The following is a 16,795-nucleotide window of genomic DNA, read 5'->3' as shown; positions in this document are numbered from 1 at the left end:
AAGAATTCACCATAAAGGTGGGGAGATATTTCACTGCATGCAGTGCCCAGGATCAACTGCAGAAGTCGAGATCTGTACGTAGGGTGGGAACGTTTTCTTTAGCCAGGCTACCGGGGCAGGATTCAGCTTTATAAAGTAAGAGAAACTTTATTATAGACTTTTGCTTTGCATGCTTAAGGAGTTAAAATTTTAGAAGGGAATCTCTTACAGTTTTTGCATGTTATTATAGAACATAGCCCTTGGTTTCTTGAAGAAGGTACATTAGATCTTGAGTGTTTGCCAAAAAGTTAGTCAGAACTTGAAAAAAGCTCAGCAGCAGGAAAAAACTTACCTCAAAACACTGTTTTTCCACGGGGACACAACATTGCGTTTGCTAGAGCCTTTTAGAGAGGCTGAGGAAGAAAAATTGGAGGAATGGCCTTCATGGCTCCCTCCACCTCCATGTCCTAATCCTGAAATGTTTAATTCTCTGTTAATAGAATCATCTGTGCAAAAAGGCCAAATTATGAAGAAATTGGAATATTAAAAGGTACTCTTTTAAATCAGGCTGAAAAAAGAGTGCCATGGTCATCTTAATGTGGTTTCTTGTCCAAATTAAAATCTTAATTTGTATTTGGAACCTAAAATCTGTAAAAAGAAATGAAACCCTGCTGCCGAAGCCACCTCTGGTGCGGAGAGATTCAAAGGTGGCAGGAGAAGGCAGAGCTATTGGCTCGCCCGCAAAAAGACTAGCTTTATTTAAAAATTACCGGAGAACATCTTATGATAACCAAATTTTGGCTAAGATAACCTTGGGTGCTAGCTATTACTTTGGGAAGCGAAATAGGAAAAAATTTAAAATGTCTTTTTCTATTAAGCATGACTTTGGGAAAAAAATATGCCATCTGAGTCATTTGCTGAAACTTCCCCCAAAGCAGGATGTGGGGGAAGGGAAGAAGGGAGCACATGGTAATCCAATGTGGACGCCTCCTCCCCAAATATTCTAATTTAAAGTCTCCTCGTAATTGAAAAGTTTTACAAAATTTAGAGATGCGTCTGGGATTTTTGTACTCACAAAGAGAGAAACTGGTTCAAGACAAAATGTGCGCACAGTTCGATTTTGGATTTTAATAAAGTCTTAAGCTAGGCTTAAATCTCTCTTTGTGATGGTGCAAAATAAAACCCAAGACTGATTATTTCCTAAGAAAAATGGTGAATATGACCCAGGGAAGAAAGAACTACAGGCTTGGTTCTAGCAACAAGATTGGTATTTTTCCATAATAAAGTGATTTTTGAAATGTTAATGAAGCCTGTTCCAAAGTTAATCTTAAACCCTCAAAGAAATTCAGTAAAATTGTCTCTGTTACAAAAATTTGCTAAAGAATATGCCTTAAAATAATAATTTGGATTTGAATCTCAAGAATTATTGAAATATATATATATATTCGATTAAGATATTACATATGTGTCTTTATCCCCACGTTATCCCCTACCACCCCCACTCATGCCCTCACCACCACCACCACCACCACCACCACCATCCCCCCCCCCGCCCCGTTGTCCGTGTCCATTGGTTAGGCCTATATGCTTGCATATAAGTCCTTTGGTTGATCTCTCCCCCTTACCGCCACCCTCCCCTACCTTCCCTCCAAGGCCCGACAGTCCAATCAATACCTCTCCATCCCTGGATCAGTCCTTGTTCATCAGTTTATGTTGTTCATTATATTCCACAAATGAGTGAGATCATGTGGTATTTATCCCTTAAAGAATATCCTTCAGCATTTCATATAATCCTGGTTTGGTGGTGAACTCCTTTAGCTTTTTCTTGTCTGTGAAGCTCTTTATCTGACCTTCAATTCTACATGATAGCTTTGCTGGGTAGAGTAATCTTGGTTGTAGGTTCTTGCTATTCAGCACTTTGAATATTTCTTGCCACTCCCTTCTGGCCTGCATGGTTTCTGTTGAGAAATCAGCTGACAGTCGTATGGGTACTCCCTTGTAGGTAACTAACTGTTTTTCTCTTGCTGCTTTTAAGATTTTCTCTTTGTCTTTAGCCCTTGGCATTTTAATGATGATGTGTCTTGGTGTGGCCCTCTTTGGATTCCTTTTGTTTGGGGTTCTCTGTGCTTCCTGGACTTGTAAGTCTATTTCTTTCACCAGGTAGGGCAAGTTTTCTGTCATTATTTCTCCAAATAGACTTTCAGTATCTTTCTCTCTTCTTCTGGCACCCCAACAATTCGGATGTTGGTGCACTTAAAGTTGTCCCAGAGGCTCCTTACACTATCTTCATATTTTTGTATTCTTTTTTCGTTTTGCTTTTCCAGTTGGGTGTTTTTTGCTTCTTCGTATTTCAGATCTTTGACTTGATTCTTGGGATCCTCTCATCTGCTGTTGGATCTCTGTATATTATTCTTTATTTCAGTCAGTGTATGCTTAATTTCTGACTGGTCCTTTTCTATTTGTTTGGCATTCTCATTAAGGTCCTGGAAAGTCTCACTAAGTTCCTCGGAGGTTCGTAGAAGATTCTGTAGTCACCTTATAACTGTGGTTCTGAACTCTATGTCCTCCCTTCGTTTGCTTTCCTCCATTTCTTCCATTTGTGACATGTTTCTTTGTCTTCGCATTTTTGGCTGACTGCGAGGACCCGCTGTGTCTATAAGAGGAACTGCTACAGCGATATCAACAGATGTCTCTGCTTTGTTTGTAGTTTGGAAGTTTTGGAGCTCTCTGATCCAGCTGCAGTTTGTTCGGCTGCAGAAGCGCAGGTGCCTCCTTTGTGCAGCCGATCACAGCTTGGGAGGGGATGTGAATAGAGTGGGGCGGGGTCTCAGGGAGACCCCAGGGTGGAGCAAACAATGGTGTCATCACATCTCCGTGATTCCGATTCCCCAAGTGCCACGCTCCCCCACCGCCACAGTGATCCCTGCGAGCAGCTCTGTGAGAAAGTCACCCTCGCTTTCTGACCTGCTGCAGGACAGTCCCGTTTCTCCCCATAGGAGCCTGGGACCCCAGCGCCTCGCTGTAAATGAGTTCAGTGCATTCGAGAGCTTGTATCCCCTTCTGAGTGAAAGAAACCTCGCCTCTGTACCTCTGTTCTTGGTGCCGCTCCCCTCCTACTTGGTCTCAATGCGCTCTTTTCTTTCCTTCTAGTTGTAGAACTTCCACTCAGTCAGCTTTCCCGTGGTTCTGGATGATAGCTGTTTTGTCTTATAGTTGTGGTTTTAATTTTGTTGTGGGGGGCAGCACGTACAGGTTTGTACCTTATGCAGCCATCTTGGTTCTCCCAAAATATATTAATTATAAAAATCTAAGTAGCCCAGGTAAAAGACGGTTACACCCTTTAATTAAGTCTGGCTTCCCAAGGCAATTTCTAATAGAGTAAGGGCTAGCCTCCCTTCCCCCAACAGAATAAGCAGGTAGGCCAAAACTCCGCGCCCCCCCCCCCCCCCGCCCTCTGTGACAACTTCTAAAGACAGGCTTGCTTCCTGGCCTCCCATCCTTGGGGCTAGTCACAGTTCCAGCATAATGTAACTACAGTGGCGCCTTGACTTACGAGTGTCCCGACTAACGAGTTTTTAGAGATATGAGCTGTCTCTCGGCTTTTTGCTTTGAGTTGAGTTGCGAGCTAAAATTCGAGTTACGAGCCAGCTTCAGATACCCCACCGCTAGTAGGCGCAGCGAACGTCACAGTGATTTGACATATGAGTAATTTGAGTTAAGAGCTGTGTCACGGAATGAATTAAACTCATAAGACAAGGCCCCACTGTAATTTGCATCTTAATAGTTACCTGTTTCCAGTCAAGGGCAGCCCAATACTTTGGGAGTTTGGTAAATTGAATTAGATATTTTGAAATTACAAAATGCTAAAATATTAATCTAAATTTACCTCATAAAAAATCTAGAGGACAGAATTAAATCTATTGATTGTGTCTTGTATTTTTAAAGTTTATTCTTAAAAATGTTTAAATGTTATTAATCTAAAGAAATGCTAAATATTTAACTTGCCAGCTGAGAGTTTAAAGTTTTAGTTGAATTGGGAGAAATTATTATATTTGTGGTACTAACTAAATGCCTAAAGTATAGAAATTTATTTTTAAGAAAATCTGGTGTTTTCTCTGAAAAATTAGAAATTCAAAATGTTACTAACTGGTCTAATTGAAAAAGAGGATAAATTCTGTGATCCCAGCCAAAAATTTTTTAATAAGAAAACCAGTTTAGGGGGTAAGAGATCAACCGAAAGACTTGCATGCATGCATATTAAGCATAACCAATGGACATAAGACGCTGGGGGGTAGGGGAGGCCAGGGGATTATCAAGGGCAGGGAAAAAAAATGATATATGTAATACTCTTTGTAATACTTTAAGCAATAAAACAATTTTAAAAAAAGAAAGAAAAAGAAAACCAGTTTAACTTTAATTGATATCTCTTACTAATTATAAAAAGTATATAATCTTTAAATCATATATAGACATATATATTTGATGGTCTTTCAAGTTGGATTTCAAAACTATAACCAGCCAAAACCGGTTTGGCTCAGTGGCTAGAGCGTCAGCCTGCAGACTGAAAGGTCCCAGGTTCGATTCCGGTCAAGGGCATGTACCTGGGTTGCGGGCATATCCCCAGTAGGAGATGTGCAGGAGGCAGCTGATCGATGTTTCTCTCTCATCTATGTTTCTAACTCTCTATCTCTCTCCCTTCCTCTCTGTAAAAAATCAATAAAATATATTTTAAAAAAAAAAAAAAACTATAACCAAGGAATAAGTTTGAGACATTTCACAGGCCCTGAAATCTTTTCAAAAGTTTATTCTCTCTTTTTAAAGGATTTTTTAATTCAACCAAATTTAATATACTTGAAATCACATGGAAAGCTTTATCAAATAAAAATTAATAAATATATTTTAAGTTTTTGCCTCTAAGAAAGGGCAAAACAAGTTATTTTTAAATTTTTTAAAAATATATATTTTATTGATTTTTGGAAGAAACTAAGATGGCGGCATATGTTAACTCCGGAGTTTGCTGCCTCGAACAACCACTTCAAAAATACAACTAAAAGATGGAACGGACATCATCCAGAACCACAGGAAGGCTGGCTGAGTGGAAGTTCTACAACTAGGAGGAAAGAGAATATCATACCCAGACTCAGAGGAGGCGCAGGACTGAAGTGAAATACTAAGGTGCGGAGTGCGCGCAGAGTGGGCTGGCGGCGGAGGGCATGGTTGTTGTTTTCAATCAGGAGGGAGTTTCAGACTCTGAGCTCCAGATCCAGGCGAGTCTCTAGGGACCAAGACTCAAACGGGAGAAGCGGGACTGTCTGGCTTCGGTCGGAACTCGAAGGCAGCTTTCTCTCCGAGGTTTGCAGCGGTTGCTGGGACTCTGTGAGGCAGAGCCCCTAGGGATGGAACTGAGAGCAGCCATAACTGCTTGCTCCGGCCTGCCCTGTAGATCCCCGGGGACCCGCCCCGCCCAAGCCCTGCGCAGAGCCATTTGCCAGATAGCCTCAGGCAAATGCTAGGTTAGCACCGCCCTAGAGATCCAGCACAGAAGTTCTCCCACTGCAGACACAGCTGACTCTCATAGCCAGTTAGCCTGGAGGTCAAATCACCCCTGGTATTACCGACAACAATCAAGGCTTAAAGGCAACAAGACTGCGCACAAAAACCACTTGGGGGTGTACCAAGAAAGCATAAAAAATGCAGAGACAAAGAAACAGGACAAAACTGTCAATGGAGGATATTGAGTTCAGAACCACACTTTTAAGGTCTCTTAAGAACTGTCTAGAAGCCGCCGATAAATGTAGTGAGATCCTCAAGAAATCTAATGAGACCCTCGATGTTGTGATAAAGAACCAACTAGAAATTAAGCATACACTGACTGAAATAAAGAATATTATAAAGACTCCCAACAGCAGACCAGAGGAGCGCAAGAATCAAGTCAAAGATTTGAAATGCGAAGAAGCAAAAAACACCCAACTGGAAAAGCAAAATGAAAAAAGAATCCGAAAATACGAAGATAGTGTAAGAAGCCTCTGGGACAGCTTCAAGCGTACCAACATCAGAATTATAGGGGTGCCAGAAGATGAGAGAGAGCAAGATATTGAAAACCTATTTGAAGAAATAATGACAGAAAACTTCCCCTACCTGGTGAAAGAAATAGACTTACAGGTCCAGGAAGCACGGAGAACCCCAAACAAAAGGAATCCAAAGAGGACCACACCAAGACACATCATCATTAAAATGCCAAGAGCAAAAGACAAAGAGAGAATCTTGAAAGCAGCAAGAGAAAGAAATGCAGTTACCTACAAGAGAACAGCCATACAACTTTCAGCTGATTTCTCAACAGAAACTTTGCAGGCCAGAAGGGAATGGCAAGAAATATTCAAAGTGATGAATACCAAGAACCTACAACCAAGATTACTTTATCCAGAAAAGCTATCGTTCAGAATTGAAGGTCAGATAAAGAGCTTCACAGATAAGGAAAAGCTAAAGGAGTTCATCACCACCAAACCAGTATTATATGAAATGCTGAAAGGTATCCTTTAAGAAGAGGAAGAAGAAGAGAAAGGTAAAGATACAAATTATGAACAACAAACATGCATCTATCAACAAGTGAATCTAAGAATCAAGTGAATAAATAATCTGATCTACAGAATTAACTGGTGATTATAATAGAATCAGGGACATAGAAAGGGAATGGACTGACTATTCTTGGGGGGGAATGGGGTGTGGGAGATGCGGGAAGAGACTGGACAAAAATCGTGCACCTATGGATGAGGACAGTGGGTGGGGAGTGAGGGCGGAAGGTGGGGCGGGAACTGGGAGGAGGGGAGTTATGGGGGGAAAAAGAGGAACAAATGTAATAATCTGAACAATAAAGATTTAATAAAAATAAATAAATAAATAAAATATATTTTATTGATTTTTTACAGAGAGGAAGGGAGAGAGACAGAGAGTTAGAAACATAGATGAGAGAGAAATATCAATCCGCTGCCTCCTGCACATCTCCTACTGGGGATGTGCCCGCAACCCAGGTACATGCCCTTGACCGGAATCAAACCTGGGACCCCTCAGTCCACAGGCCGCGACTCTATCCACTGAGCCAAACCGGTTTCGGCAAAAACAAGTTATTTTGTTTAATATTTCTTAAAATACAGCAGTGGAATTATAAGATGTAATTTAAAATAACAAAAGCTCCTCGCTGCTGCATTTTAAATTAGGCTGGAGGTAGGGCAGCGTTCGCGCCTTGTGAGTCAGACGTAAAAGTTTACTAAATTTACTAACTTTGCTTTATCAATAAAAATATCTACTTAAATTACTTATTAAATTAACTTTTAAAAATATAATCAAAGTTTCATATAGTTTAAGTTATATGAGAAGCCAATATCTTTATAAACAATTGAATCCTAGTAAATTCTTCTAAAAAAGTTACTGAAGGCTTCCCATGATCCCTCTCTATATGCAAATAAGCCAAAAGGGAATGCTGTTTAAAAATATTATTTTAAATTTAATAAAAGGAGAAATTTTAAAATTTTGAAATATCTTCCACTAATATTTATAGGATAATCTAATGACTTGCTGTTAAAATACCAAATCTGAAAATAAGTATAGTCGCCATAAATGTGTAATGACTGACTTTAAATAAGGTCATCAGTCAACATCCAAGAAGTAACCCTGTAGGTTACTTGGAATAAAAGAAAAAGATTTTTCTTTTTTAAATTTAAGTTCTCCAAGTGTAACCCAGCTGTGAGAGGGAAAGGATACTGATTGAAAATTACTCTGCAAGAAAATAATAGAAAGAGATTTTGCCTTCAAACATCTGGAGGACTGTAATTAAATGTACTAGGTTTAATATAGAAAGGTAAATAATTTGGGTTTTTGCCTCCCTGAATATAGCTAGTGTAAAGTTACTGAAAGACTAATTGAAGAAATTTAATTAATGTCATTTACTGTCCATAACTCTAAAAATAATAAAAATTTAACCTTATTTCAAATTAATTTATTGGCTAATATTATTTAAATCAAAAAAGAAGGGGGATAGTGGAATAAGCCCCTGTGAGTAAATTACATCAAGAAATTTTTACTTTAAAAATTATTTTTCACTTGTAATGCATTATAATTCCTTTGGACACCTTGGGGCACTACATGTCTCTGTAGATACCTTTTCAAAAGTCCTATGGGCTACTGCATCTACAGGAGAAACGGCAAAACAGGTTATTAATCATTGCCTAGCTGCTTGTGCCGTCATGGGAATTCCAAAAATTATTAAAACTGATAATGGGGGTTGCCTAAACTGGTTTGGCTCAGTGGATAGAGCGTCGGCCTGCGGACTGAAAGGTTCCAGGTTCGATTCCGGTCAAGGGCATGTACCTGGGTTGCGGGCATATCCCCAGTAGGAGATGTGCAGGAGGCAGCTGATGGATGTTTCTCTCTCATCAATGTTTCTAACTCTCTATCTCTTTCCCTTCCTCTCTGTAAAAAATCAATTAATAAAAAAAAACTGATAATGGGCCTGCTTATACTGTTACAGAAAAACCGGACAAGAACCAAACAGTGCTCAGAGAATTTGGAATTACACTTTATTCACGGCGGCGGGCTTAGGGAAATGAATCCAAATTCTAAGCAAAGCTACAAGCAGAACTTCCCTTTTTATAAAAGAGCCAGCCCTCTGTGTGCTTGCTGGCGGCGGCCTTGAAAACTATACAGTTCTATCCAATTAAAAAATGCACCTGGCATGGCATTGGGTGTATCTAGTCTCTGGCCTACAAGGTCAGATAGCTAAGTTTATCTCCCCCATTATTCAAGCAGGCTAGGAAGCAAAGTTACTTTTTCAGAATAAGAGGCCGTCCAAACAATAGCAGAGAATTCCAAACAATAGTTTTACAGAATAGGGGTTTGCCTTCAAAATACAAGCTGTCAATTTCAGGAATTTTGTAAAAGGTGGAAAATTCAGCACATTACAGGAATACCATATAATTCCTAAGGACAGGCCATTATTGAACGACAGCATCAGCGGTTAAAATCCCAACTTGAAAAACAAAAAGGAGGGATGATGGAGAAATCACCTACGGGTAGGCTGCACCAAGTGTTAATTACTTTAAATTTTTTCACTTGTGATGCTGATGGAAAGACACCTATGGAGCTACATTGGTGTCAGAATAAAACAAAAGAAAATGGTCTAGTTAAATGGAAGGATCCCGAATCTGGTTTATGGAAGGGACCTGACCCATTATTAACCTTTGGCAGAGAGTATGCTTGTATATTCCCAGAGAATTTTTCCAAACCCATGTGGATTCCTGCTAGAAATATTAAACTGCAACAGGGATCCAAGAGAGATACTAGCCAGACTAATGAGGACATTGCACCTGGAGCCACACCATGCAGCTGCAGACAATCAACTACCTCAGCCACAGAGAGCAGCGACTCCAAGCAGTCCATTGAAGATGAGGAGCAGGAGGAGGATGAGCCGGACGACAAACAGCCCAGAGACCACCTGGGGCATGGTAAAGTGAAGTATGGTAGCGATCATCTCAGGTAGAAACTATAGTTTAACTCTAACTCTGCTGTTTGGCTTCTGTACTTATTTGCTCTGTTTAACAATGGAAAAGTTATTTTGATTTTCTGAATTATATAAATCATCCCATTCGACTGGAGACCCTATGGATTGTAGTGTGAAATCCCATTTGCAGTGGTCACACTGGTCCTAGAAAGCATATTTTCCTTTACCTGGGAAGGACAGCACAGTTTCCCAAGGTCAAAGGGCCCCAGTTAACGTGTCCCTGTTGACTCAGTGTTCCGGAGAACCAAAACTGTAATTTACATAACATGCCTAAGTTTAACCCAGGTTACCCAAGGACTCTAGATAATGTGTTTACCCAAAACTGTAATTTAGATAGCATGCTGTTTCTGCTTCTGTAAATTGCCTTTTTGCAAACCAGGTTCCGCATTCCAAACCTTGAGACAGCCAGTTTAAAATTGAATTGCCATGGCCTAGAGCAAAGAATATCCTTACATGATATTATTCCACAATGTCATTAATAATTTTGGATATTTTACAACAGCATATTGTACATTTATCCCAAACAAACTTACAAATTAATTCTTTGAATGTTTGGCAGCAATTTAATAGGGACATGAAAGGACTTAATCCCTTCCACTGTGTGGAAGGCCCCCTGGGAAGGCACTTGAGCATTCTGTATTGACCTCTCTTGCCTTTTTTGCCAAGAGGGTCCCTATTTTTACAATCTAATTGCCCACAGCTGTTGCCTGAGCTCTCTGTTCATGCTGAGGTTGAAGCCTCATGGTGGCTGGTACCATGGATCTGTCTCTCGCCCTATGGTGTGAGCTGGGCCCTCCCTGGAGAAGAAACCTGGGTTCCCCAAGATATGTGATCAATGCTGGGGCCCCACCAGCAGGCGAGGGGATCCCAAGGCAGTCGCTGGGCGTGGAGGCCACAGGGGCATAGGCTACCAAGAAGACAGAACTGAACCTCACATCACCCTGCTTGGCCCCGGAGGATGGCTGGTTAGCCAGAGAAGGGTAAGATTCCTCAGGGAAGAAACAACCTAACAGGCACAGTCGCAGAGGGGCCATCAGGAGAGAACTTGGGGGTCAACAGAGGTGGGGCGCAGATCCTCCCCCCTCTCCCAACTATGCAGAGGCTTGAACAACTCGCCCCTTCTGAGGGAGGTCTCCTGCCTCTATGGCTGCTTCCCGCTTCCCATGCCCAGCTCAGATCGGGACCCAGATAACAGAAAGAGACTTGGCCCAGCTCAGATAATAATCCAGATAACAGAGACTTGGCTGACAGCAGCTACCCTATATCTAAATCCAGCCTAACAACAGGAATGCTCAGGGCCTCCTCAAGGATGCAAAATAACCTTTTCCATTAATATTTACAGTGTAAACTAAGATTGTTGTTAGAGTATTAAATTTGACAGTAAAATAGTAGTCAAGTTTTCAGATTTATTAAAATTGGCTAATATTGAAATAAGTAAATATTCAAGAAGTATTAACCAAGATTTTCATTTCATGGTAAAATTGCTTAACATGCAATGAACCTAAAACAGTCATATTTTTGTGCAAAAAATTAAAATTTAAAGTTATCTAGACTGCATTATAAAATTTTTCCAAAAGCCTTCTAATAATTAAATCAAAAAAAGGGGGGATAGTGGAAAAATACCATGTAAGGAAAAATATCCTGTAATTAAATTACATCTAGAAAAAAAATTTCATTTGTAATGCTAACAGCAAGACACCCATGAAAAACATACACGGTGTCAAAATAAGCCATAGGAAAATCATTTGGGAAAATATAAAAAGGATCCCAAGTAAAATTTCCTTTATTAAGTTTTGGTAGAGAATATGTTGGTATATTTTCAGAAAACAACTCCAAGACCATGTGGATTCCTGCAACAGAGAGGAATTATCAGGACTGCTCCAGCCATGAAGACAAGAGGAAAAACAATCCAGAGATGGAAGACGCTGACGACGCTTTGCCATGCTAGCAGTCAGCAGCTGTGTGTCGCTGCAGGTTGCCCAGGTCCAAACCAGAGAGGGTCGGACCTGCACTGCCACCATTTGTCCACCATCCAGAACTGAAATATCATTGCTAACATGTACACATAAGGAACTGTCGGACATTGAAACTTGGACTCAGAACTGTTGGACATTGAAATTGGGACTTAAACATTTTTTGTTTTTATATGTTTATTTCTGGTCTGCAGATACAAGATTTTTTAAGGAAAAGAGAAAGGGGAGATGTGGGAAACCACCTATTGTCTTAACTAGCAGAGAGATATGGACAGAGAACCCAGAAGGCTGGTGACCCTTGAAGCCCTAGCCAAGGTCAGAGCTATGCACCCACTGTTAGTCCAGACAATGGTAGCTGAAGCAACTTTCCCACCAGATAGTCATGTAAATCCTTATTGATAAGATAGTCTGTGTGTTATTGGAACTTGCCTACCTAAGGGCTATGGGTGTATCCCAAACCAATAAAAGGTTGGCAAGGCCTGAGCACCGGTGTAAGTCCTTCCTCTTGAGTTGGACTTACCCACCTGGGCCCCCAATATTTCTAAATTATCTCTTGTGTCTTCTCTTTCATTTGTCTGTGGCTCCTCTTCCAGATCCTGAACCCTGAACCACGCGGGACGTGGGGGGAAACATTTACAACAATTCCAGGTGCATTTTTTAATTGGATAGAACTGTGTAGTTTTCAAGGCCACCAGCAAGATAACCACTAAGGACACATAGGGCTGGCTCTTTCATAAAAAGGGAAGTTCTGCTTGTAGCTCTGCTTAGAACTTGAATTCATTTTCTCTACGCCCACTGCGGTGAATAAAGTGTAACTCCAAACTCTCTGAGCGTTGCTTGGTTCTTCTCTGGTTTTTCTGTAACAACCCCAACCAGGGATCAAACCAAAACCAGGCGCGTGTCCTGACCAGGAATTGAACCAGCAATCTTTCTATGTACCGGGCAATGCTCAGCCCACTGAGCACCCCAGCCAGGGCGTGACTGGCTTCTGTCACTTAGCCTAATTTTTTTAAGGTTCATCCATGTTGAGCACATATCAGTACTTTATTTCTCTTTGTGGCTGAATAGTATTCCATTGTAAGGAGAGATCACATTTTGTTTTCCCATTTATCAATTGATGGACACTGGGTTGTTTCCACTCAGCTATTATGGATAACCCCTTCAGGGGCCATCTACATCTCCCGGAAATATGTCTTGGCCCAGGAGGCCCAAGTCCAGGTCTCCAACAGCATCCTACAGGCCGAACAGTCCCTTAAAGGGAAGCTGCCCGACTCCCCCCGGGTAGAAGTCCTATCTTCTTGGCCCCAACTTATTCAACACACTCTACTATTCCTCAAGGAGACCCGCACCCTGCCCAATGTCTCGCACTGCTTTCTATGCGCCTCTCTCCAAAGACCTTTGCTGGCTGCCGCCCCACTCATAACTCCTCCAGGGACCCAGGGGCAAGGTGAATGGCAGCCTCCCTTGGCTGGCATTCCCCTTTGGGAATTTGAAACTCCAAAGCCCACCCTGCCCCCACGGATATGATACCAGACCAGTAATCCGGTAACTGGGGGACGAGTCACTTGAAACTGTACCCAAATCCACACAGCAGCCAGTCCCACCAAGGCCAGCCCGGGGAACCTTCTTTCTTTATCTCTGCCTCAGTAGGCCTCGCGGGGGACGGGGGCGGGGGGGGGGGGGGGGCTCAGGAACAGCCTAGTCTCTGCTCAGGATTTCAAGGACAAGCTCCAGATAGACCTGGAGTCTACTACCGCCTCCTTAGCCTCCCTACAGCGGCAACTAACATCGGTAGCCCAAGTAACCCTGCAGAACCTGCGGAGACTCCCAAGCTCATGCTCCCCTGCCCTCAATGAACAGCTGTATTAAAAAAAGCCTCCACTCCCTTTTGGCCAGACTTCACTGGCCCCGCCTTTGGACCCGTGAATCTCCGCCAGGAGTGCAGATGAAAGTTCCTCCTTTGACTTGCTGGGCTCTCTGACTCTCTGACTTCGTCTCCTGCACCGCGAACCTTACAATGGCTACCGATCTGAGGACTTTTTATGAGCTGCTGTTGCATTTGGGGTTGTCTGCCCAATTGTCATTGTCACCTGATGTGGTGATGCCACCGAGGGATTTGAGGGACCCCCTTGCTCTCCGTTCCCCTCAACAGTACAGTAATGCCCTCTGCATTATGATTGGCCAGCCAGTCTTTCAAAGCCTTCTGCTGGCCACTGTTCTTGGTACTGGGGTACAGAGAAAATAAATAAATAAAAATTTTAAAAAGGCAAGATCTCACCCCGTGGAGAGCTTGGTGGGTAAGGGTATGGCTCTGGATTTGAATGGCCTGGGAAGGTACCTCACTTTGCCTCGCCTCAGTTTCCTCATCTGTGAAATGAGGTTAAATGTAAAGCACTCAGCATAGTGTCTGGCACAGAGTGAGTGCTCAGTAGGCATTTGTTACTGTTAAAGGCGAAGCCAGACAATTAATAAATGTTAACAATAATGAATAATGAGTTCTGATCAGAGAAGTACAAAGTGTCATGGGAATACATAGTGGGGACTCCCATCCCAGTTCAGGGTCTAGTACAGGCTACTCAGGGGAAGCGATGTTCTCAATGGAGAGGTGACAGATGAGCAGGAGTTGGCTGGAGTAAGGCAGTGTGTGTGTGTGTGTGTGTGTGTGAGGGTGTGTGTGACTCTGGCAGATGGAACAGCTTGTGCAAAGGCTCAGAGGCAACAGAGGAGAGGCTAACACGTGCTCAGAATGCCTAGAACAGTGCTGTCCAATAGAATGCTCTATGACGATGGAAAAGCTCTGCAATATGATAGCCACTGGCCAACCACATGTGACTACTGAACATTTGAAAAGGGGCTAATGTGACTGTAGAATTGAATGTTTAATTTTATTTTATTATAATTGATTTGAATTTAAATAGTCACCATGGCTAGTGACCACCATATTGACAGCAAAGGTCTAGTGCCGTGGTTCTCAACCTTGGCTGCACATGAGAATCACCCGGAAATCCTTTTAAAATCCCGATTTCTGGGCCTCATGCTCCGGAAATTCTGTTTCTTTGTTACTAATGTTGTGGCCCCACCCTATAACAAAGAAACAGAATTTCCGGAGGATGAGGCCCAGAAATCAGCATTTTAAAAAGATTCCCAGGTGCCCTGAATGGTTTGGCTCAGTGGATAGAGTGTCGGCCTGCAGACCGAAGGGTTCCATGTTCAATTCCAATCAAGGGCATGTACCTTGGTTGCGGGCACATCCCCAGTAGGGGGTGTGCAGGAGGCAGCTGATCTATGTTTCTCTCTCATTGATGTTTCTCTCTATCCCTTTCCCTTCCTCTCTGTAAAAAATCAGTAAAACATATTTTTAAAAAATTAAAAATAAAGATTCCCAGGTGATTCTAATGTGCAGCCAAGGTTGAGAACCACTGGTCTAGAGTGTAACAGGGGTGCAAGGAGAGACCAAGGTGGGGTGATGGGAAGCCGCTCCGGGCTGTGCAGGGCTGTGTGTGGAGGATGCATTTTATTCTAAGCACCTGAGGGAACCGCTGGTTGGGGCGGGCGCAGGGCGTGTCCTCACGGGGTGTGGCCAGTGGTCCAGAAGGTCAGTCCCTGACGTCCCCCGGCCCTGACGGGAGAGAGCACCCCCAACTCCACCTTGCAGCGGGCGCGCGGGCTGAGGGTGTGAGACCCCGGGCCCCCGCCGGCTGCAGCCCGAGCTTTGGGTGCCGCGCCCGCCCGGCTGTCAGCCTCTGGCTTCACTTCCTCCGCCGCCCGCGCTCCCGCCCTGCAGCCCCGGCTCAGCCTGCGGGGTAAATCGGGGGACCATGCCGGGGTCCCCAGACCTGACAGCGAATGATGGGGCGGGACCCCCGATGGGCCTCTTGCTTCTCCAGGCCCGAGCGGGGCTCTGCTGGGCGCGCTCCCTCCGTCTGCAGCGGGGGCTCCGGCCTTCCCTGCGGGGACCAGGGGGGCTCCAGCGGGGCGGGGCTGGACCCCAACTGTTGCTGCGGAGGTTGGGGGTGGGGGCGGGGGCGGACCTCGGCCAGGCTGGGTGGGTCTGTCCCCAGAAGCAGCCCGGGGCGGGCAGAAAGGTGGTGCGTCAAAACCGCATGTAGAGGCATCCGGTGAGGTGCCCGCGCCCCATTTCTGTGGAAGCCGGAGCGAGAGGGAGCGGCCCGGCGCTCGACCTTCTCCTCCCCGCAAAGGTCCCCCCCTTCCCTCTGCTCCCCTGTGCCCCCCTGCGGAAGCCTCCCATCTCTCACTCCGCTCCTTCCCTTGGGACAGAGTCCGGCCCCTCCCCGACGGGGGGACGCCCCGTGCCCTGCAGGTGGAGGGGGCTCCATCCAGGAGGGCGCGGCCCTGGCAGAACTCCTGCCATCGGGCAGGGCTGCTGGCCTAGGGCGCCAGCAGCTGAGGGTCCCCTCCCACCCCGATCTGGAGCCCCCAGAGCCTGTGGCTCACAGAGGTGCTCTTGGTGCCTTCAGCGGCTGGTGATGTTGGGGACAGAAGAGGAGCGTCAGGAGGGAGGTGATGTCGCCAGGCTCGGCCACTGTTGGGGTCCAGCCCCAGTAGGTCCAGGGGTTCCCAAAGGTGTGAACGGAGTCGGCAAAGAAGGAATAACTCAGAGACAGCACTCAGTTGATCAGCAGCCTAGCCAGGTTCTCTCTTTATTCTCCTGTTACATCTGTACTTATAACATTTGATTTTAATACTATCCATTCTATTCCAAACGTTGGGGCGTTTGTTATCTCCATTCCAAGGTCTCTACTCTACTGTTCTGTTAAGCTACAAGGAAGTAACTGAAGGAGATTATCCTAAGTAAAGATTATGTATCTTAAGCGTGATTGTTCATAGTTAAAGTGGTTAATTACCCGCCTGGCACTTAGTTAAGGGGTTTTACTGATTTATTCCCTTCCTTAGTCCTGTTAATCCCCAACTCCAGGGAAAAATCCCCACCTGGGGAAACAACCTTTCTCCCAGAGGTGACCCTGGTTAGAACACATAGCGCTAAGAAGGGGAGCAAACATATTAAGAACAGTATGCCATACACACCAGGTCCCTTGAAACATATGCTGTGAAGATGTTTCTTCCCTGCAGCGACTGTGTCAAGCAGCAAGGATGGACTGGCTTCTGCAGTCCACAGCTAGTGAACTTGGGGAAATCACTTCCCTTTTGAGCTGCAGCTGTCCTGGCAGCAGATGCAGGGTTTCCAACCCCCCCTCCCCCCCCCACACCCTTGCCAGCGGCCCCTCCTTGGTGAGAGATGAGCATCCTGCACCCACCCCACTACTGCACC

At 44.2% G+C, this 16,795-nt stretch overlaps 1 protein-coding gene across 3 annotated transcripts in view; it reads left to right on the top strand.

Annotated features, from left to right (window-relative positions):
• Positions 1-16,795, top strand: part of LOC132217960 (transient receptor potential cation channel subfamily V member 2-like) — a 49,320-nt gene that overhangs the window by 11,215 nt on the left and 21,310 nt on the right. The window contains exon 1 of one of the 3 annotated variants that reach the window (XM_059668523.1): positions 15,192-15,308. The exons of the other annotated variants lie outside the window; for them this stretch is intronic. The gene's annotated coding sequence lies outside the window, so the exon portion shown is untranslated. Of the gene's footprint in view, positions 1-15,191; positions 15,309-16,795 lie in introns of those variants that run through there. 3 annotated transcript variants of the gene reach the window in all.

This window comes from Myotis daubentonii, chromosome 16 (genome assembly GCF_963259705.1).
Source record: "Myotis daubentonii chromosome 16, mMyoDau2.1, whole genome shotgun sequence".
In the NCBI taxonomy this organism is placed as follows: Eukaryota; Metazoa; Chordata; class Mammalia; order Chiroptera; family Vespertilionidae; genus Myotis; species Myotis daubentonii.
Note: the sequence above shows the minus strand (reverse complement) of the source record. Positions and strands in the feature narration are given on the sequence as shown.